The sequence below is a fragment of the Chlorocebus sabaeus genome, chromosome 27 (genome assembly GCF_047675955.1).
Source record: "Chlorocebus sabaeus isolate Y175 chromosome 27, mChlSab1.0.hap1, whole genome shotgun sequence".
Classification (NCBI taxonomy): Eukaryota; Metazoa; Chordata; class Mammalia; order Primates; family Cercopithecidae; genus Chlorocebus; species Chlorocebus sabaeus.
Window position 1 is genome coordinate 20,919,906 of NC_132930.1, and position 23,811 is coordinate 20,943,716.

At 35.2% G+C, this 23,811-nt stretch overlaps 1 pseudogene; it reads left to right on the plus strand.

Moving 5' to 3' along the window:
- The first annotated feature begins 205 nt into the window (after positions 1 to 205).
- Positions 206 to 22,839, plus strand: LOC103246244 (cathepsin B pseudogene; annotated as a pseudogene).
- The last annotated feature ends 972 nt before the right edge of the window (positions 22,840 to 23,811 follow it).

Consider the following 23,811-nt stretch of genomic DNA (forward strand, 5'->3'; position numbering starts at 1 on the left):
AACAGGCTTGTGCCACGAGAAGGATTATAGCCCATGCCCCACATTCCTCTACCTGACCTAACAGAGACCCCCATACCCACTAAAAAGCAAACGCTGTTGGGTTCAAAGGAAGAACTAGCACCTTTTGGTGTGCTGGAAAAACTGATCCCACAGTACCTCCTGTCAGAGGAGAATGTAGCTGAGGTACATTCATCTTGATGAATCTATGAACTCAGAAAGGTTGATCCAGGATCCATCTTCAGACTTAAGGCGGCTCTTGACCTCCCTCTGCTGCCTGCTGGTGCTGGCAAGTGCAGGAAGCAGACCCTATTTCCACCCCTTGTCTGAACATCTAGTCAACTTTATCAACAAACCAAACACCACGCAGTAGGCCAGGCACAACTTCCGCAAAATAGAATGAGCTACCTGAGGAGGCCGTGTGGTACCTTCCTGGGCAGATTCAAGCTACCCCAGAGAGTTAAGTTTTCTAGGACATAAATCTGCCTGAAAGCTTTGATCAACAGGAACAGTGGCCAGACTGACCTCGGAGAGATCAGAGACCAGGGCTCCTATGGCTTTTGCTGAGCTTTGGGGGCTTTGGAAGCCATCTCTGACTGGATCTGCATCCACCCCAACAGGGGGTGGGGGAGGGAGTCATACGGAGGTGTCCACGGAGGACAAGCTCACCTGTTTGTGTGGGGACGGCTGCAACGGTGGTTATACCAATGAAGGTTGGAACTTCTGGATAAGAAAAGGCCTGGTTTCTGCTGGCGTCTATGACTCTCATGTAGGTTGCAGATTTTTCCCATCCCTCCCTCCCTGTAAGCACCACATCCATGGCTCCATATGTGGGGCAAGGAGACTCCCCCAAGTGCAGCAAGACCTGCAAACCTGGACAGATCTACAAAGAGGGCAAGCACTATGGATGCAGTTCTTACCGTATCTCCAACAGCACAAAGCACATCATGGCCAAGATCTGCAAAAATGACCCAGTGGAGGAAGCCTTCTCTGTGTATTCAGATTTCCTGCTGTACAAGTTCAAAGAACATCAAGATGATGGAGGCCATGCCATCCTGCATCCTGGGCTGCAAAGTGGAGGACGGCACGTACTACTGACTGGTTGCAAATCCTGGAACAGGGACTGGGTAATAATGGCTTCCTTATTTTTTAACTTTTATTTTAAGTTCAGGGGTACATGTGCAGGTTTGTTACATAGGTACACTTGTGTCATGGGGGTTTGTTGTGCTGATTATTTCAACACTCAGATATTAAGCCTAGTACCCATTAGTTATTTTTCCTGATCTCCTCCCTTCTCCCACTCTCCTCCTCGCAACAGTCCCCCGTGGGTGTTTTCCCCTCTATGTGTCCATGTGTTCTCATCATTTAACTTCCACTTATATGTCTATCAACGATAGACTGGATAAAGGAAATGTGGTACATATACACCATGGAATACCATACAGCCATAAAAGTGAACAAGATAATGTTCTTTACAGGGACATGGATGGGGCTGAAGGCCATTATCCGTGACAATAACTTCTTTAAAATCCTCAGAGGACAAGATCACTATGGAATTGAATCTGAAGTGGTGGCTGAAATTCCACACACTGAGCAGTACTGGGAAAAGATCTAATCTGCTGTAGGCCTGGCTGGCCATTCCTGGGGGAGTCTTTCCCTGAATATAGTCAGGGATGGGGGTGAGATGGAGGTAGAAGTGTGTTTTATTTTTTGAGTTCACATAAGATTCAAGTCTGAGACAGGGCCTGAACTGGATTGGTTCTAACCTATCCATGACCCATCAGAGCTATCTTCCAATAACACACACCAAATCCCGGGTATTTCCCAGCCCATTCAGTGGACTGACAGCCATAGTGCAGACAGTCAGACCACATAAGCCACTGACGCAAGCACCATGTGTTTTTTCCCAAAGAACAGTGCTGTAGGTAGTGCCTGCTGCCCTGGTTCTGGCTGCATTCCCCCACTCCCCCACCGCCTCCCCTACCTATGCATCTTCAGAGAGCAAGACAGAGACCCAGTAATGAAAAGTGGGGATTTTAATGAGATGACAAATTCTCCGCTGTGAGCAGTACCTCTAAGCAAGCAGCTTTCCACATTTGTGACAAGTTCAGAGGAGATATGATGGTATGGTAACCCTTTGGAGAAAGTCACAGTCTCCCAGGGTTCCTGTACCTATCGAGCTTTGCAATGTCAGAAACTATCTCTGGTCTTGTCCCTGGCATGATTCTTCTTTAGTAGGAGTTTTATTTTTGTGTACCTCAGCCAATCATGTGAATGAATGAGTTTAATAGTTGAAGAAACTATACTAGCTTTACAGAGTGCTTCCTAATGTTGTGGTTTAAAGCGAAACTGAGTGGTTATAATCTGCTTCTGACCTGCTGACCTGCTGACCACAATGAAACTAGTTTTAGAGAAACCAGCTTTTACTTTTTTTAAAATTACTGCTTAATTCTGTCAAGTTAATAAGACATGTCTGTGCCAATAAAATCTTTCTCCTTCAGAAAAAATTTAAAGAATGCAATCTCGTTTTCAGCAGCTAAAAAAAAAAAAAAATTACCCAGGAATAAATTTTACCAAGGAGGTGAAGATCTCTATAAGAAAAACTATACAAACCTACTGAAAGATGTTGAAGATGACACAAACAAATGGAGATACACCCCATGTTCATGGATCAGAATAATTAATATTATTAAAGTGACCATACTGCTCAATGCAATCTGCAGATTCAGTGCAATCCCTATCAAACTACCAATGCTATTTTTCACAGAAATATTTTTAAAAATCCCAAAATTTGTTTGAAACCATAAAGGAGCCCAGATAGACAAAGCTATTCTGAGAAAAAAAGAAGAATGTTGGAGGCTTCACACTATCCGACTTCAAAATGAATGACAAAGCTATAGTAACCAAAACAGCATGATATTAGTATAAAAGAAGACATATACACTAGTGGAACAGAATTGAGAACCCAAAAGTAAAGCCACATATTTAAACCCAGCTAATTTTTCACAAATGTACCAAAGACACACACTGGGGAAAAATGCTCTTTTCAATAAATGGTGCTGGGAAAATTGAATATCCATATCCAGAAGAATGAAACTGGACCCCTATATCTCACCATATACAGCATTCAACCCAAGTTTGATTAAAGACTGAAATGTAAGACCTGAAACTATAAAAATGCTAGAAGGAAACCTAGCAAAAATGCTTCAGGGCATTGGTCTAGGCAAATGTTTTATGACTAAGACCTCAGAAGTACAGATAGCAGAAACAAAAATAGATAAAGAAGATTATATTAAATTTAAATCTTTCTGCACAGCAAAAACAAAACAAAACAAACAAACAAACAAACAAACAGCAGAGTGAAGGGATAAACTGTTCAATGGGAGAAAATATTTGCAAAATAGACATTCAACAAGGGACTAATATCCAGAATACGTAAGAAACTCAAACAACTCAATAGTAAAATACCAAATAATTCCATTCCAAAATGGACAAAGGACATGAATAGACATTTCTCAAAAGATGACATACGAATGCTTAATAGGTATATAAAAAAAACTCTACTTCACTAATTATCAGGGAAATGCAAGTCAGAACTACAATTAAATATCATCTAATGCCAGCTATAATAGATCTTATTAAAAAGATAAAAATAACAGATGCTGGTAAGGATGCAGAGAAAGGGGACTCTTATACACTGTTGGAGAAAATGTAAACTTGTACAACCACTATGGAAAACAGTACAGACATTTTTCTCAAAGAAAAAGAAAAACCTAAAAATATAATTACCACGTGATCCAGCAATTCCAAGGCTGGGTAATTATCGAAAGAAAAAGAAATCAATATATCAAAGAGACACCTTGCACTTCCATGCTTATTGCCGCACTATTCCCAATAGCCAAGATATGGAATCACTGTAAGTGTCCATTAATAGATGAATGACTAAAAACATGTTATATATACCTAATAAAAAACTATTCAGCCATAAAAATGAATGAAATAATGTTATTTGCAGCAACATGGATGGAACTAGAGGTCATTATGCTAAGTAAAATAAGTTAGTCACACAAATACAAGTATCACATATTCTCACTCTTATGTGAGAGCTAAAACCATGGATTTCATGGAAGTAGAGAGTGGAATTATAGATACCAGAGGCTAGTCAGGGCAAGTGAGAGGGAGAGGTAGATGAAGAGAGGTGACTTAATGGGTACAAACATACAGTTGGATAGAAGGTATGAGTTCTAATATTTGCTGGCATAGTAGGGTGACTAAAATTAGCAGTAATATATTGTATATTTCAAAGTAGCAAGAAGAAATGATTTGAACTGTTTCCAACACATACAAATGAGAAATACTCAAGGTTATGAATATCCCAAATACTCTGATTTGATGATTACATATTCTATGCAGGTAACAAAATATAATATGTACCCAATGAATAAGTAAAATGCTATATGCCAATTAAATAACCATGTTTCAAAAATCATATCCATAAATTGTTTAAATCAGTTAAACCAATTCAAACTTGGCTATGTACAGTATTTCTTAGGTAACAGATTCTTTTTTTAAAAAAAATGACTCTCAAGGAGGACTCAATCCAATGACCAAGCATATAAAAATGTAAACAATGATATTAGGCAATATAAAGCTACTGTGAATTTATAGTAGTAATCAATGGTAGAACTGGGGTAAATTAAAAGAAAACTATTATTAAAACAAAAGTTTTAATAATAAAACTTTTGTTAAAATGATAATTTAATATGTTATTGATGCCACACAGATATTTGTCTGGAGGTGGATGAGTAGAAGGAGTTTAAAATATAGAACCTATGAAAAAAACTGCAGGGAACCTTGAGTAACCTGTTTTGGTTGAAGAGAGAGAGAGAGAGAGCGCGAGAGAGAGAGAGAGAGAGTGTGTGTGTGTGTGTGTGTGTTTGCAGTACTAATAGTGGATAGTGGTAATAGTAATAGTAGTAGCACTGTTTAATACTTCTATTACTAGTAGATTTTAAAGTTGATGGGAAAAGAAAAAGGATTTTTTTTGGCATATTGATAAATATTTACTTTTATATTTAATGGGTAACCAATAAAATATTTGAACCTGGGAGTACAAATTACAGTAGAGTCATTCATGACTCTATTATGTGGGAAAAATTAGAAGAGCTAAAATTAAATGGGAGAAAAATAATTTAAGAGATCTTTGAGACAGTCCAGGACAGAAAGGGTCTCTATCAGTTTGGAGCACAGATATGGGGACTCGAAAACTAGGACAAAAATTTTTCAAGACATATGATGAAGGTAGAAATCTATGGAAATTGTCATCTGTTTTGATACTGAGAGAGTTTTGTCTTGAGGATAGAAGAAATGAAAACTGACTAGCCTGAGATATGGAACTCATGATAGATTAACTATATCACCAACTTACCAGACTTTAGAGAAACAGAAAACACACACAGATACTTGCGTACCCAGGCTCTGTCCTTGTGCATTTCATTGGTAGAATGTCAAATAGGCAGCCAAACAAATACATACATTGCATTTTAACTCAATAGTTTTTTAAAGGGAATTCTCTTATTGAACATTACCAATTCTCAAACTCTTTTTTAGGAGAAGAGCTTGCTATATTATGAAAAATAAAAGGTGTTGAATTGGGATAGTGATAGAGAATTAAATATTATATAAGTAAATCAGCACATTTGTTTATTTTAGGTATAAGGCAAGGTGATGAGGTGGTCTTGAGCAGCTTGAGTTTGAAGTGTCTATAAGCATGTATCTCTACAATCAGTTTTTTCTTTTGGTAGATCATGATTTGTCAAGAAATGTCAAGAAAGAGATAGGAATATAAATTTTTATTTTTCTATATTGAGGAGTAGTTGATGCTAGAGGATGGGAGGGAATTTGAAATGTTAACACAGGCAGCGTCTATTCCATTTAATATTGATCAAATTGCCTTCTCTAACTAAAGACTGAGTTATGTTTCCACCTATTCCTGTGAAACCAAAGCCATAATCAAGAATTACATGAATCAGAGCTTCCTCTTTCTCTGCTAACTTACACTGCTGTCACACAAGCCTATGGCTAAAGATAGAGGGATTCAAATTTGGAAACACAAACTTTATCAGAAGAGGTGAATCACCACTTTTAATTTCTCCTACTTTGTGCTTTGGGTTTGCACATTTTTTTTTTAGTAAAAAATAAATAATTCACAGCTTTGGCCAATCAGTACAGTTTCTTAAAATTCAATTATATTAAAAAAAAAACCTATAGGACAACTGGAGGGTTGTGAAATATCTTCTGTTTTACATTTAGATTTAATATATGGATATTTTATAGAATTTTTAACTTTTAGCACTCCTTTGTAACTATTATTACATTTGGTAATAAATATCTATGTACTATATGAATTAAAAAGTCAAAATTTAAGTTAAAACTCAGGTTTTATCCCAAAATCGTTGCAGCCACAATGTAGAAAATGTTCAGATTGTTGTTTCCTTAAGAAAATAACAAAAATATCTTAAACTAATAGCTGATTTCGGCTTAAAATTCAATATAAAATGAACCTTAGTCTTTTAATGCTTTATTAAAATTTTATGTACATAAGCTGTTTGTTCATGAATTTCACATCTGGCTCTCCTGGATACTCTTTTAATTCTATGGTACAGAAATAATCTTTATTCCCAGTTGGAAAGTGTGTTTCTTTACTACTAATAAAGAAATTATCAATTAAATTTGAGAAATTAATTCAATTAAAGAAATTATTAATAATGAAGAAATACACATACACATTAATGCACATTAATAATAATAAAGATTATTAATAAAGACTTTTATTCCCAATTGTTATGTGCAATTCTATTTTGAGATACGTTGTGATCTTTTTCCAATTTATACATGTTCTTAACAAGATCATATGATTTCTGACACAAGTTGGTTAAGAAGGCTGAAGCTTAGGAATGATTGAACATATTCATTGTATCTCAGAAAACAGAAATGCATAAATTACTTTCTTGTCTCTTTAAATTAAATTATATGCAGCAAAGAATTCTCTGTTGAGATTCGGGCAGTCCACAGGATCTCATTTCTCTAATTAGTTACCTTGGTCCTGCTACTGCAGCCATGGCATCCATCCATAAGCAATCATCGCAATCAAAAATGAGTTTCTTTTTGAATGGCAGGCATGTTAGCCAAGACGTTTCACTAACAGTATAGAAGAAATACTGTAAAAATAGAAGAAATGTAAAATTTATATAAGCAAAATTATCTGATATAGATTTATTTTAGATAATTTACTCTTCTTAAATATCTTCTAACGCATTTTAAGGTGACCTCAATAATATATTTTAAGGTCAATAATATATTGACCTCAATATATTTAAATTAAGAACGTGTCTACATATGAAAAACAGAGAGAGAGAAAATATTTGCCTTTATTTAAATTTTGGTATCATTGTCAAATTAAATTTGTTCCCCTTACTGCTTATGTCTATCTACATTTACATATCCATTTCTATATACCTTTATCATGCCTACGAAATTATCTATTTACTTCTATATTTACATATAGTTTTGTGGGGGTAAGCATTTACAAACTGTTACAAGTTTTAATTAAGATTTTAATTTGCATGTTGTATTCAGCTAAAAATCTTCTCTGTTGCAAGAGTCACTGTATGATTTCCCTCAATATTTATATTATTAATAATATAATCACTGGTGTTTAGCTAAATACTTTACTTGCAGAAAATAATAGGTTTTTTAGCCCTTCGTCCAGGTTTGTCAAGAGCTATGAAGTTTGAGAAGTAGGAGCAGACTTCTTGCCAATTATATTAAAAGAGAAATGGTAGAAAAACTGTTTTTAAAAATCTATTTGTGCTGGTTTCTTCTTATGACCTTTAGCTGAGTTCTACAGAAAGATATTCTTGGCCTTGGACCAGCCTATATTTAAGCAAATATGAAAAAATATGGATTTTGGCTAAGTTAGAAGCAGTCTGCCCATGACCTGTAATCAGAGTTGACAGTGCATCACCATACGAAGCACTTTAATATATCCACTAATTTCATACCCCAAATTGAAGCAATTAAAAGTATTGTTGTGACGCTGCAGATTTAGCAGGATGTTACTGGTGTTCCACTTAATAAAGGCTGCGAGCCTCCTATTCAAAATAGGATTAAGGAACTTTCTATCTTAGCTAAACTCTTTAAGATGGCCCAAAGGTAGCTGCTATTAAATTGCGATGCAGTGTTCAAGGCCAAGAGTGAAGCAGGGGCCAATAACTTAAAATAAGTAAATAAATAAATAGAAATACAAATAAAAATCTACAGGATTAAAGAGAGTATTTAGGTAAGTTTACCTGTGATAACACACATGTGAGATACTGTGTCTTTGTTGTCTAAAGTGTCTGCGTTTAGAGTCATTTGTTATCCTTCCATAGGTAACTAATATACCATGTGAGTTTAATAAGATACCCAACTGGTACCCTGATTTGTTTAATTCCTGCACAAAAGTATAGTCCATTATTCTCTATATTCACATTTGCAAAGAAAGACCAGAAAATCTTTCTGTCTCGTAATATGGGCAGTTTAAATTACAGGCTATATAATGAGAAAGAGCAAAGTTCTGCTACTCATGAACTAGTTCATTTCTGCAAGGCTGTTTACAAATCTTTTTTTTTAATCCAAAGATACTATTGAGCAATATTTTTGCAATCTGTTTTCCATTGGTTTAGGTTTGATTTTTTACGTGAAGAGTTTTACACACTAAAAGCTTATCATTAAAGGAATTTATCTATCAGTTTTCTACTATACTGATGATAAACTGGATTTTTATGATTCTAAATCTCCTTCAAATTTTAAAAATCCTAATGAATCATACAGTTTATGTGGATGTCAGATGTAACTTAATATTTTCGAAATGCTAGTATTGAGGAAAAGTAGTAAGTGATTTACTTCAGTCTAGAAATCAGATTATGTAGTTACTTTTTCCTATTACTCTACCCTAAGTAAAAATTCATGCATAAAGAAAGGAAAAATTGATTGTGAGACTAAAATTGCAAAAGGATTAGAAGCATACTTAAGAAGTATAAGTAAAATAAACCACAAAGCAAAAGTGTGCTTTGCATGTGGAAGGAAAAAATACATTTATTGTTAATTTTAATAATGATGGTAACTGATAACGACCAACTAAGTTAGAATATCAGGTTGAAAATGTAGCAGATATAAAATTAACAGTAAAATAATATTTAAAAGTAATTAAGAATTATAGAAGTACTTTAATGTGAAAACATTTAATTAAGCAGTTTAAAATAACATTGGGGCAAATATTTGTAAATAGGTTGGTTAAGAAAGACCATAAAACTACAAGATGGGGCATGAAAGTTGGGTAATTAATCACCTGTGTCCAAAGACATGTTACTTAATACGTTTTAATCTCTGATTTTCTTGTATAAAGTCATTGTATTGGTCTCTTGAATTTAAACGTGAAAGAAGGATGGAAGATTATTTCTCTCTACAATTGTTTGCAAATAAAATATCGGTACAGTGAGACTGAAAGCAAAACAAATATATTGTTAACAGATCATGGATGAATCTTAAGCTAACTTGTAAATCAAAATAACATTATAAAATAAAAGAAGACAAATAAGATATATATCAGCTAATTCCATTACATTTTATTGTTAGGTGTAGTGTGTAAGATACCTAGAATAAAAACCTCATTTTGTTCTTAAGTTTATAGTCCAGTCAGAGATATAGATAGTAAACAAGCATTTACAAAAGTGTGATGACAAATACTAGCCATCTCCTAAGTTCTCTTAGGAGAAGAGTTTTGGCTTGAAAAGTGAGTAGGAACTATATTTGGAAAGGGTGGAAGATGAGATTGGTCATGGGAAAGAAGAGGTGGAGAAAAGTATTCTTGGTGTAGTTAAGAATGAAAACCAACATGGGAAGATGATGGAGAAATACTACTTTGCAAGAAAATTCAGTGATGCTACAGGGCAGAAACATGTAGTCCTTGGTGGGAACTGGTGAGACATGAGGCAAGAGAGAAAAGCAGTGGCAGATTATAAACAATAAATGTAATATTTAGAGGAAACTTAAAACAAGTAAGTGAATAACAAAACTTAAGTTCACACAGGAAGCATTTTAGAGTAGAATGCACAGGCATGGAATTGAATTATTATTGATAATAATTATCAAGATAATGGATTTGTGTTAAATTTTATAGATTTCATCTTAACAAAACCCCATTATTAATTCAAATATCTTACTTATACAGTGTTTACTTCCAGAGACAAAAATCTATTCCAGATATTTTGGTTTATAGCATCTATCATTATGTCTTAGGTTCAGTACAGGAAAACCAAGTGAGCAAATATTGTTGGAGTTCACAAAAGACCAGAGACTAGAAAGCCATCTGAAACCTAGGCAGATTCTCTTTCTCTGTTTCTGTCTGTCTCTCTCTGTCTCACCAGCAAACCATTCTTGACCCCAGCACACATACAGATACATAGACACACACACCCACGGCTTCTATTCAGCTTTGTTCTAGATATCCTCTCCCTTCTACTACCAGTCTCTAGCAATATACTTCTACAATACATAGACCAAGATAGCAGATTTAGCCCCAGAGTCAGAATTTCAATATTAGAAAGGCAGTGTTACAATCAGAATGGGAAATCTGCTATTGAGTCTGCATAACAGTTTATGTAAGTTTGAGAGAATGTGCATGGGAGGATCTGCTGACTAGAACTCAGAGTAAATTGCTAATCACCACCACCAATTACTCCCAGTTAATCACTCCCTACCAATTAATCACATCACGATGAATCCATATATGTGTGCAGTGTTCTCCTTCACTGAATCAGGCAGGGCTTATGGCTTATTCAAATGGATAAAATGTAGTGGAACTGATATTTTGCACATTCCATGCTTGGACCTTAAGGGGTCTTGCATTTTCTGTGTTTACTCTTTGAACCCTGAGTCACCAAGTAAAGATGTCCTAACTATCCTGTTACTGTAGATAGATGGAGAGAAAGACTCTGGAGGTATAAACATTACAAGCCTGGAGAATGAAAGACCATGAAAAGAAAGGCCCTAATTTTCCAGCCTTTGCAACTAGGGAGAGGGGGCTAATTGCATATGGGTGATGCCACCTTGGATTTTCAAATTAAATCTTAGGCCAGGGAGCAAATTCAGTCTATACCAAATACATCAGAAATCAGCTCAATCCAGCTGAGCTCTGCTCAGCCGAACTATGAAGTTTTGAGCAAATACAATGATTGTTTTTGTAAGCTAATATGTTTCAGAGTTTTTTTACGTGGCACTATAATTTATACAGCATTCTATGGCTAACCTCAAAGAGTTACCTAATTCTCTCTGCAAGCCAATCTCACATTTCCAGTGGAGACTTTAGTTGGGTCAGCCTACACTGGACCGTTAGTCTAAAGATCTATGATCACAGAATTGGCTAGACACCCAATGGATACAGATGAAAGCACCAGTAATGGGCTAATATATTTTAAATATGCTAGATAAATAAAGTTTATTTATGGAATCTAGGAGTACAGTCTCTGGAGGTAGGACTACAAAAATAAATACAGCTTCATCCTTGCTCCTCAAGAGCTCAGTCTTTTAGCAGAGGTGAAGAAATAAATGCAGGGAACCAAAAAACGAGTACTATCATGAACATTCAGTTTGCGAATATTGGCAATGTGACCTGAGTGTATTAAACTACTGTGTACGTTAATACATGTGTAAATACTGGAACTGACTATGGTGAAAAAAAGATAAAAATAATGAAGAAGGTGATGTGAATGTATGTTGAGAAAATAAAATACAATAAATGTGAGCTATGTTTCTACCTCTTGCTTATGAAACTGGCTTATCGTTTACATAAGGTGAAAAACTTAGAATGAAAATTCCAGGAAAAATGGAATTTTTTCCATTTTTGACTGTCAGTAACTATTTCATTATTCATTGGGATAATTGGAATAATTGGAATATTTCATTATTCCAAGAAACACAAATGAAAAAATGCAATTAGAGCACCCAACCAATCTTCATAAAATTGGAAGGAGATCTTCTGTACCACTGAGAAAATCTCTAGGTGAGGTCTCCTCATACTCTCCCCATACTTTCTGGCATTACAAATCAATAAATGACAGCCAGTGGATTAGGAATTTGTTTCAGAGGATATCATTTTCAGCTTCATATGTTAACCAGCTAAACAAATTGGTAATATATGACCACATTGGTGATTTTTGTTGTTTTTAGTCAGGGTCTGGCTTCATTTCTCAGGCTGGAGTGCAGTGACGTGATCTTGGCTCACCGAAACCTCTACCTCCTGGGCTCAAATGACTGCCCACCTCATCCTCCTGAGTAGATGGGACAACAGGTGAATGCCACCATGCCTGGATAACTTGTATTTTTGTTAGAGATGGAGTTTCACCCAGATGCCCAGGCTGGTCTCAAACTCCTAAGCTCAAGTGATCCTCCCACCTCATCCTCCCAAAGTGGCAGGATTACAGGCATGTGCCACCACACCTGGTCTGCATGGTAATAATTCAATGATAATATAAATCTATGACCCTAATACTAGCATAATGTCATATTTTTATATGAACAAGAAAATTTGGTGTATGACATGAAAACATTTTGCAAAAAATTATAAGATACATATAAATTAATAATATTATTAATAACTGATGTTGACTGAAGAAGAATTATGCTAGGCAATGTGAAAAGCATATTATTATTATATTCTTACAACAATATTCTGTAGGTGAGAAAATTAAGAGAGATTTGTTAAACTGTCCAAGTAACTCAGCTGCTAGATAACAAAGCTAGGATTACATCCTTGGTCGGTTTGGTTCCAGAGCCCATATTCTTAAACATTATGAAATATTATATCATTATTTAAGTGTGCATTGACATGGATATTGTAATGTTATTTCAAAATGGCATAAAATCATTATATTTTTATGGATAAAGTCCTAGGAAAAAATACGGAACAATGAAATTGTTGGGAATGCGGCTTAAGAAAGGTTTCAAAAAGGCATTTTTTAAAGTTGCAACTGATGAAAGTTCCAACTTTATTTGATAACAAAGGAGGGGAAGTTAGTTGAGAACTATAATTCAATCATGAATTCATTTTGGCTGGGGCATTATAATTGTGGGTGTAAAGGGAGAAGTCAAGCTATATTTAGGTTGAAAAAAGTCACCTGAGGCTAATTGTTTACTACCAATGTTTATTCTAACCTCTCAGCTTTTCTCACTCAAATATCCTACCCACTCAACAAGATAAATGGGTTTATCTGATTATCGATACAGCCTTCAGCTGTCCCAGAGCTGAACACACTTTCTCTTCTGGCCTAAAGCATCTATCTGAACAAATCAAAGCCTTAGAATGAATACTATGTCAGGTTCTTTCAGAGAAATATCCATATAAAATAATCTACATTCTTGAACCTATATAACAAGGCAGCTGATTATTTCTAATGTAATCATATGAAACAAGATTAGTTGAATAATAAATTTTATTTTGAGATAGCGGGATATTGTTTAATAACTTGAGTATGTTTAAAAATATATGACAGCTTGGCTACTCATAGCAATTAGCAAGTATCTAGATCACAATTATTCATTTAGGTAGTGTAAGCCACATTTTTCAAGGAACTTGAATTTCTACTGCTACATGACCAAATAAACTCAACTGTTAGTAAGATGTTATGAATTTACTATTGGAATATAAAGAGGACTTAGATATGATACTGAATACCTGAAACAAATAACAGTTTGTTCAGCTATAGCAAACTAAAAAGACTTGCTAACTAAGCTGACTAGAGTCTAGGATTGATATTATGTTATAAAGGCAGTCAGTTCCCCAAGGAGCAAAACTTGGACTACTTCAATAATCATCAACTTAGTGTAACACAGCACACTCCTTAGAAACTATGACTTTCTAAAGTGTCAACTTCACCAGGATAAATTACCTTTCCAGAATTCCCTTGTTAGGGTGGGCTACAAGAGCCATTTTTGCATGTGATTTGTGAAGCAATGGCATAATTGTTTTTTTTTTGTGCTCTAAAGGTTGGGGCAAGGTCCACAGAAGATTTGGAGTTCACCTATGTTATTTGTGTGCTGAATCACCTTGTTTATATGGGCAGAAGCTGGGTCCACAACTTTGCCACCTTCCCTTCCTTTAGCTTTTTCAACTTCCAGGCCGAATGTGGAATTAGCTCCCTAAAATGGGCAACTGCTTTTCATGAAAGGCACTACATCAGCAAGGTTGGAGGTAGTTAAGAACTGGCACATTGCCGGGCGCGGTGGCTCAAGCCTGTAATCCCAGCACTTTGGGAGGCCGAGACGGGTGGATCACGAGGTCAGGAGATCGAGACCATCCTGGCTAATATGGTGAAACCCCGTCTCTACTAAAAAATACAAAAAACTAGCAGGGCGAGGTGGCGGGCGCCTGTAGTCCCAGCTACTCGGGAGGCTGAGGCAGGAGAATGGCGTAAACCCGGGAGGCGGAGCTTGCAGTGAGCTGAGATCCGGCCACTGCACTCCAGCCTGGGCGACAAAGCGAGACTCCGTCTCCAAAAAAAAAAAAAAAAAAAAGAACTGGCACATTGTGGGTGGGTAGAATATTGCCCCCCACTAAGGTATCCACGTCCTAATCCCCAAACCTGTGCAAATATTACCTTAAATATTAAAGAAGCTTTGCAGATATGGTTAAGTTAAAGATCTTAAAATGGAAAATTCATCTTAGGTTGTCCGGATGGGCTCAATGTAATCACTTGAGAACTTAGAAGAGAGAGAGACAGGAAGGTCAGAATCCAACAAAGTAATGTGGCAATAAAAGCAGTAAAAGCAAATATCATGATGAAGATACTATGCTGCCGGCTTTTAAAGTGGAGGAAGGAACCATAAGCCCAGGAATGTAGGCAGCCTCTAGATGCTGGGAAAAGCAAGGAAACAGATTCTCCTCCAGAGCTTCCAAAAGGAACAAATCCCTGTAAACAACTCAATATTATTTCATCAAGCCCTATTTCAGATTACTGACTCCAGAACTGTATGATAATACATTTGGGTTTTTCAAGCCAATGCATTTGTGGTAGTGTCTTAGAGCAGCAATAGAAGATTAATATTCATAGGTTCCAGTTCATTTTTGTGTGTATGAGCCCACGATTATGGACTCCACTTTGTTTTTGATCTTTCTCACTTTACATATATCTTCCTTTCCCAGCTGTCTACCTTGAGGACTTAAATCTGCAGTAATAGACATGAAGAAATTTGCCTTACAGAGAGTTTTCAGCCAGCTCTCACAATTACATAAACTAGAATCTCTATAACAAATTGTATATAACATTTATAGTGCGTTTGCATCTCTGCACCCTGATTACACCAAAGGTTCTGTCCTTATCTGGACATTGTTCTTCAAAGTGCTTAAAACTTTGTGGTTAAAGCATAGCATCTTAAAAGATGTTTCCCCATTTTTGTCATGATAATTTCTTGTTCAGAAATGTCTCAGTCACTGTTAGGAATAGTTTGGGGTCACTAAAATACTCTTCTACCAACTTTTTCTTCTTAATTGACCATGGGAAACATCATCCCAGAGTTAGCTTGACACAGACAATCTCAACTAAACAATGATAAAATTATTTAGGGATGAAACAAAAATATTAGCTGCATATGCACAAAATGAATTTCGATCATTCAAGAGATGGTACTTTTGTACGAATTTTGCATTCAAATTATGTCTAGTATATGACATTTTAGGTATATAGTGTTTAGGTGATGATGGATTTTTTGATATTCCAGATAAACATGACTTTCGAAATGCTGTTTTAAAAATTTGGAATCCTTAGGGAAATCTCTATATGGAACTTCATAAAGTTCCATTTAATGTCTTTTTCTTTTCACGGGGTTTGCAAAGTATACTACTGTTTTCTATTTATTTTAATCTAGTTCATCCAAGGTGTATGGCTTTCTTATAAGAAAGTAAGTTGTCTATTTATAATGAAAAAGGAGACATGTAACACTTTCAAAATACCTGCAAGGCATCTGTCTTTGTATAGAAGTAGTATTTCTTTGCTTCCTAGTTTATAAAGAGAAATTTGTCTATTAGATTCTGAAGTAAGGTAAAGTGGAATTGTGCTTATATATGTCTCTTCCTGTAATTTCCTCCTACATAAATGATATAGCTTCATTTTATCTCCTGGAGGCAGTGAGCCTTTTTTCTTGAAACAGTTTTGCAATAAGCTCTGAAAAATCCTTTCAGCTGCCTCAAACCCAAGACAAAGGAAGTTCATACTACACAATTTCTGGGGCATTGAAAATGTTCAGGCTGTTGGTAAATATCATCTCATCCATGCATTTCTCTCATATATATTCCTATATATATGTAGACATAAAATTATATATATATAATTATCTATCTATCTATCTATCTATCTATCTATCTATCTATCTTTATTTTTAGGCAGAGTCTCACTCTGTCACCCAGGCTGGAGTGCAGTGACACGATCTTGGCTCATTGCAACCTCCACCTCCGGGGTTCGAGTGATTCTTCTGCCTCAGTCTCCCAAGTAGTTTGGACTACAGTTACGCACCACCACCAAGCCTGGATAATTTTTTATATTTTTAGTAGAAAAGGGGTTTCACTGTGTTGGCCAGACTGGTCTCGAATGCCTGACCTCAAGTGATCTGACTACTTCAACCTTCCAAAGTGCTGGGAATATAGGCATGAGCCACCGTTCTGGGCCTATTCCAGAATATTTGACTAGCATTCTCATGAAGTGATTGAGGCAGCTATGGAGGACTCCAATTATAGCAATAAATATCAATTTTTAAAAACTTTAGTTTATAAATGGTGCTTGAAGGTGAAGGTGTAACCTTTAGACACCTCTCTTCTTTTCATGAACAGAAAAGAAAATCAAGAATAAAATCTAACATTTAAATGGTGTATACAAAAGTGCTGCAAAAGAATGAAAAACATTTTCAAAATGGAAAGATGAAAAGTAGAAATCATAGAAAGTGGTGTCCTTTAGGCCAAAGGAAAAGAAAGACCTAATATGAGAATCAAATGGTTTTGGAGGTTTCATTCACCACTTTAGAGCAGTGTCAACCTCAAATGATCAGACTCCTTTTTCTCTTTTTATATTAATTGTTTTAGTTATATGAATGATATACTCTCTTTCTGAAGAAGAAGTAGAGATAATCATCATTCATATTTCTTAGAATTACGATCATGTCATAAACAAACACACAGAAACACACATATCTAAAACACACACACACATCCATTCCTGTATCCACTTAACTACTTACGTATTTACATGTTTGTTTTATATCAAAGCATTACATTATACTACATAGGTATGCTATGATTTAGCTACTTCTCTATTAAACATTTGTAGTTTTTCCCCCAAATTACTCTCTATTCTTCTGTCACATAGTGATATAATTTAGAAAGTTAATATGAGATTTTTAAATTGATATTTATTTTAGACTCAATACATGAAATATCTGTGCAATTCAGACGGAAACATTTAAAATGCTAAGAAATGTTTGAAATATTTTTAAAATTTTAAGTTTTTATAATTTGAAGGACATCAAAATCAGTGTTAACATATGGGTAAAACTGGGAGAAATACTTGGAAAAACTAACACAGGAATAGAAGGAAGAATACATAAGAATGAATATAAATCAAGGATTAAAATTCAATCACGTGGGATAATGGTAAAACTTTTATAGTTGGTAATTCAAGGCAAAGAACTACTGGTGGTATTGAATACGAACATCATTAGTCTCACTATCGAGGAAAAGTCAAACCGACCCATTGATTGAAGTGTCTACATGATATCATCTTGGGCCTGGAATCATCCTACTCCTCCAAAGTGCTCTGGCCACTTGGGTTAATAGCAGATTCCATAATTCCAGAGACTTCACCACACTGAAGAATGGCAATTCTGTCGTGGTCACTTGTCCCAAGAGTCACGGGCAGAGGCACAATGTTTAACCTCACTGGTTGCTTTAAGTGCTGTTTTCCCAAGTAAACAACTTTTTGTTTGATCTAGAACCCACTTATGCTTTTATTATCCACCACCTGTGGGCATGGGGTTCCCACACTGATCACATTTTGAAGCTCATTTAGCCTACAGTTTTCTCACTTTGGATTGTTTAGATATTAGATTCATCTTCTACTTTATCAAGAATTCCTGTTATAAATATTTGGTTAGTAATACATTTTACCCTATATCTTTTTTATAATTTCCATGATTAAGGGAGAAGATGGCAGTGCATATATCCAGTGGGCTATCTTGAATTGAAAATTTTTCAATTATTTATCAAATATTTACCCTTAGTAAGTCTTTTAAAGATAATACCATGTTAGAAAGTAGTGTCCAGTTTTCCTCTATGAGATACTCTCCCAATTTTCCATTCCCTGAAATTTTCCCTCACTCTCACCTTCACATCCCTATTCCTTATCTGTCTTAAATATCCTATTTCTCCCACAGAACACTAAATTTCTTGTCAATTGTCTTATATTTTCCTAAATTTGAAGGAAAGCTGGTGAATTTATCTGCTTCCATTTTCTTCTTTGTGACAATCTCTGAAATTAAAGAGCTGGGCTCCATTCTAATTATGAAGGGAAAGAAAAATATGGAAAATTTTAATGAGTACGTGTTCCTGTTAGAAAAAATAAGAAAATCTGTTGGCTATAAAGGGAAGTGGAAAACCAAGATAATATTACAATGGTTTTACTGGCCACCTAACAATCTTTATGCATCAAGAGAAATTTGAATTTTATTTAAGGTTAGAGAAATCCAAGGGAATAAAGAAGATATGTAGAATTTTGAGACTAATGCACTGTATCTTTATATAAATCACTGAAATATTTTCAAATGGTAATTGAGTCTAGTTATTGTTATTTAATTCATAAGTAAGAAAATAATTAAATTTAGGTTATGTGAAGATAATTGCATAATTATCATCAAACTAAAAATATAGTACAATGTATAGCAAATCATTTAAATGTAATTGCAAAGCAGTATAAAAAGTTTCCCCAGAAATCTGTGTAGACATTACACAAAAAGAAAGAATCTAAAATTTGAAGAAATTATGATTTAAGGAAACAGAAAAAAGCAATGTAAGATATGTAATTTTTATATAAAGATGATAGCTACTTTAACAAAATTTTTAATGCAATAAAATTCATATTAAAAGAATTTCAATAAAGAACTGACTGTCCTTAAAAAGTTAAGATTAGATTACCTTAGGCCAAAATAATCAGTACCCATTTTATAAATCTATTCATGAATAGTTGGCTTGCTAGAAAGTCTGGAAATCCTCCTTATAAATTATGGCTGTTAACTTTTGGTATGTTCATTTCTTCCTGCATTTTGCATTAAATATCTAGTGCCTACTTAGTCCCACTGCAGAGATGCCAAAGCTCTTAGACTAATCCACCATTAGGTATCACCTATGCCTCAGAAGGTGCTGCTTTTTCTCTGAACTTTATCAGGACTACACAATATAGAGCTATAATTGTGCTGTCCTCGTTTTGAATAGAGATTAAATAAAACAGTGACTTAGTGTTATCGGAAGCTGTCTCTTGCTGATCTGAAGGGGTCAAATTTTGACAAGTGTGTGTAATGTTTAAATACAAAAATCAGGTAAACAATCCAATACTTGTGCAACCCTTGTTTTTATCTCCTCACTCCTAAAGACAAAGGACACCCTGCAGGAAGGAATTCATTGGCTCATAAGATTTGTGATGCAAATACAAAGTCTTGCATAAAATACAATTTGCATTTGATCTCTAAGTGATAGAGATCTTAGTTTCCATGTTACTGCTTGACTTGACTCCCTTTTACCAAGATAGCCAGTAAAATGCAAAGTCAAATGGAAGTTGAAGCGAGACCAGGTCAGAGAATATTAAGCTCAGCAGTTCTATGGACTCTACTAGAGATATGTTTTTCATATACTTGGGCTTAAAAATTCTTCTTTTCCTCTTCCTCTTTTTTCTTTGTCTCACGTTTATTCATTCCCATTATTATTATTTTTTTGTATATACTCATACCAATTTCCTATTAATACTTTCAAGTTTACTATTATGTAGCATATGTATACTTATAATTTTCGACAAACAAAGCCACATATTAGATTATTATTATTAAAGTTTTCACTCCTTAAAAGTTTTTCTTCCTTTCTGCTTTTCTGGTGATCCAAGATTCATAATGATTTTGTTTGAACACCATACATTTCCAGTGTGTGGTGAAATTGTATGTTTTAGAAGGGTCAAGTCAGTAATGATAAATTCTAGACTTGTTGGAAGTAAGATAATTTATTGTTCTAGTCTAAAACATGCTGACAATAGACCTTTGTTATTTGATGAATTAAGATCCAGTGTGCTTTTGGTCAGTGTTCTTTCTAGGAAAATGTAGTTATCTATAAGCTTTTACTGAAAATAGGCCACAAAAACTTAGAAACTTATAGACTTAAAAACTTAGAAACCTTTAGAAACTTAGAGACCTATAGACTTAGAAACTTAGAAACCTTTAGATTTTTAGACTTAGAAACTTACAGACTTAGAAACTTAGAGACTTAGAAACTTAGAAACTTAGAAGCTTAGAAAAGCCACACCAGGTGGCCATCTAAAAGCACCCGCCCAATGACCAGGTGGCCATCTAAAGCACCCGCCCAATGACCAGGTGGCCATCTAAAGCACCCGCCCAATGACCAGGTGGCCATCTAAAGCACCCGCCCGATGTCCCTGTGGCTATCTAAAACACCCACCCAAATTCCTGGAACTCAAACAGAAGGACAAGTCCGGGAAATACCCCGCGCGGGTTCAAACCAGGTTCAAACCAACTAATCAGAGTAAGACACCCTGCTCAGGCCATAACCTGCTCCAATCATCTTGCGCCTCAAGCTTTGTGAGTTTCTGTGGTTTTTGCCTTTATAAACTGTCTGTACTAGGCATTCGGGGTCCTGTGGCCAACTTCGGACATAGGACCCTAGCACGCTAGCAATAAATCTCTCCGCTGTGACTTTCATGTCGAGTAGTCTCTCGCGACGACCCCTGCCCAGGAAAGAATCTAAAAACTAGGTTCCAACATTACACCTATCTGTTTTACTTTACTGTTCTTGCTAAAAAAAAAAATACAAATATTATCAAGTACTTTGAGAAAAAATAACACGGGATAATGAAATAATAAATGAAAAAAATAGTACCCTTGTATTACATGCTTTAAGAAAATTTCAAAAATCAAAGATGATCCCGTCACAGTACGAGATTAATTCTCTGTTGTTGCTTTATCCCCTGTGAGTTGATTTATCTTCATGTACTTTTTACAAATGTCTACTAAACACTTTGTATTTAATTTAAAGGCTTTATAAATAATCATAATTGTGAAAAACAGTAACTCACATATGGAAAGCAAGAGAGTTTTGAAATATCTTTCAAAGTTCTTGCTTAGTTATTGGTTCAGCCTTTGTACAAAATATTCACTGTCTGAGCTGAGCATGATGGCCCGTGCCTGTGGTTGCAGCCACTTGGGAGGCTGAGGTGAAAAAGTTGCTTGTGTCCAGGAGTTTGTCCAGCCTGAGAAACATTTAAAAAAAGGAAAACATTCACTCTCTCATATAGGTAACATTACCAGACAATGCTGATCACTATCACATGCAATTTGTGAAATCAGTCTTAACATAGATTTGAAAAGGTATCTGTTTTCTTATCTTTGGAAAGCGTTTCATCAGATACCTAAATTTCTTTAAAGAGTCATTAATTTCCTCAATGGTCATATGGAATAAAACACATATATAATGATTCTTACAGTGTTATATAATGGTAGTTATCTAAGTTTGAAAATTTTGTTTCAAAATGTAAATTAATTTTAAAATTTAGATTTATTGTCAGTATTTCAGCAGCTTTCATTGTTTTAAAAGATATCTCTATTTGAAAAATTGCTTAGGCCAGTGAAGAGTAAGTAATACATTCTCAAAATTATTTAGAATTGTGTTGGAATATTCTGAAATTTAAGTTTTGCTAAAATATATATGAGAGAATTATAGGAAAACAATTTTCAAATGTTACTTAGGATTCTGCTACAGACTTAGATGGAAATAAACACACACACACATCAAAGAGCATTCAAACAATGATATGAAGCAGCCTGTAACAGATTTAGGGATCAAAATTCCAAATACTGAGGAATCTTATCTGTGATTATCTTGTGAGAGCCAGTTAAAGCACCAATCACAGTATAATTTGTAGATACAATTTTTCTATTTTCCATGTTTTTTAAAAAGCAGAGTCAGGGTTTGCCAGAGGAACAGAACCAATAGGGTGTGTGTGTGTGTGTGTGTGTGTGTGTGTGTGTGTGTGTGTGTGTGTTCATTATACATATATAAGAGAGAGACTACAATGTTATAAGGTAGTGGCTTACATAATTATGGAGGCTGAGGAGACCCATAATCTGCCATCAATGAGCAGAAGACCCAGGAAAGTCATTGGTATAGGTTAAAACCCGAGAGCCAGATAACTGATGGTGTAAATTTCAGTCTGTGTATTAAGTCCTGCAAATTGGGAGTGACTAGGGAAAAAGGTGAATCTTCAGTTCACATTGTCAGGAGGAGATCAAATTTGACCTTCCTTTGCCTTTTGGTTTTATTCAGGTTCTCAACAGATTGAAAGACTCCTACCCACACTGGTGAGAGCAGGTCTTTTCTACTCAGTGTACCAGTCGGAATTCCAATGCCTGCCAGAAACACCCCTGCAGATACATCCTGAAATAATGTTAAGCCAGCTCTTTGGGCATCCTGTGGTTCAGTCAAGTTGACACATAAAATTAGCCATACAGGGAGTCACAAGGGTATCCAGGAAACACAAAGATTTTTCTACTGTGCAGAAAGACATACCTTTAATTTTCACTGAGTATTTCTCTGGCCCTCAGAGGAATTCTAGAATATGACTCTAGAATCCAGTTCCTTGTGGTTTCCTCTCCAAGTTGAACATTACCAACAACGCTGGTACCGAATCTGAACGCTGTGTTAGGAGGCTTGTGAAAACCATTCAATTTTTTGTCATACCAACAGCAACAATAATATTCTATTTGACTTCATTTCTATTTACTGTAAAAGTGCATTTTTTTTTTTTGTCTGAAACCTAGACAAAGTAGTATGTACAAGAAATACTAATCTCAGAAAATGGTACTCTGCCTAATTTTATGAAGTTCAACATGCAGTAATCCTATGTCATTCAGTTTCTGCTTTATTCTAACCTTAGGTTGTCATTTTCAGTTTGGTAAAAATGGAGCTTCATTGGGCCTAGTGCCATCTGTACGTAAATAACTGCATGGACTCACTTGATCCCTTGTACTATGTTTTGAGTCACGCACAAGAAAGACAAATATAAAAAGATAAAATTCACATTTCTCACACCCAGTGAATTTTCTAGTTGTCAGGATAGATTGAGATTGCATTCATAGAAATTGCCTCTTTGAGAGTGAACCAGCTCACTCTGTAAGATTTTTAATGGCTTTATGAATTTTTTCTCGACACTTTTTTCCTCTGTCAAAGGGTGCAAATGTTTACTCCTTTTTATATTTTTAAAAACATTTGTTTTCTTTCATTCATCTTTAAAAATTAACATATACTTTTGAAAGCCATGTTCTGGAAAACAAAATCCAATCAAAAAGTGGTTGGTGCATTTGTACAATATAGCCATGAGGGCATTTAATATTTTTGGAACAGGAAAGCTTCAGAGGTTTAAAAGAAAGCTGGAAGACTTCATAAACAAACATATAAAGCTT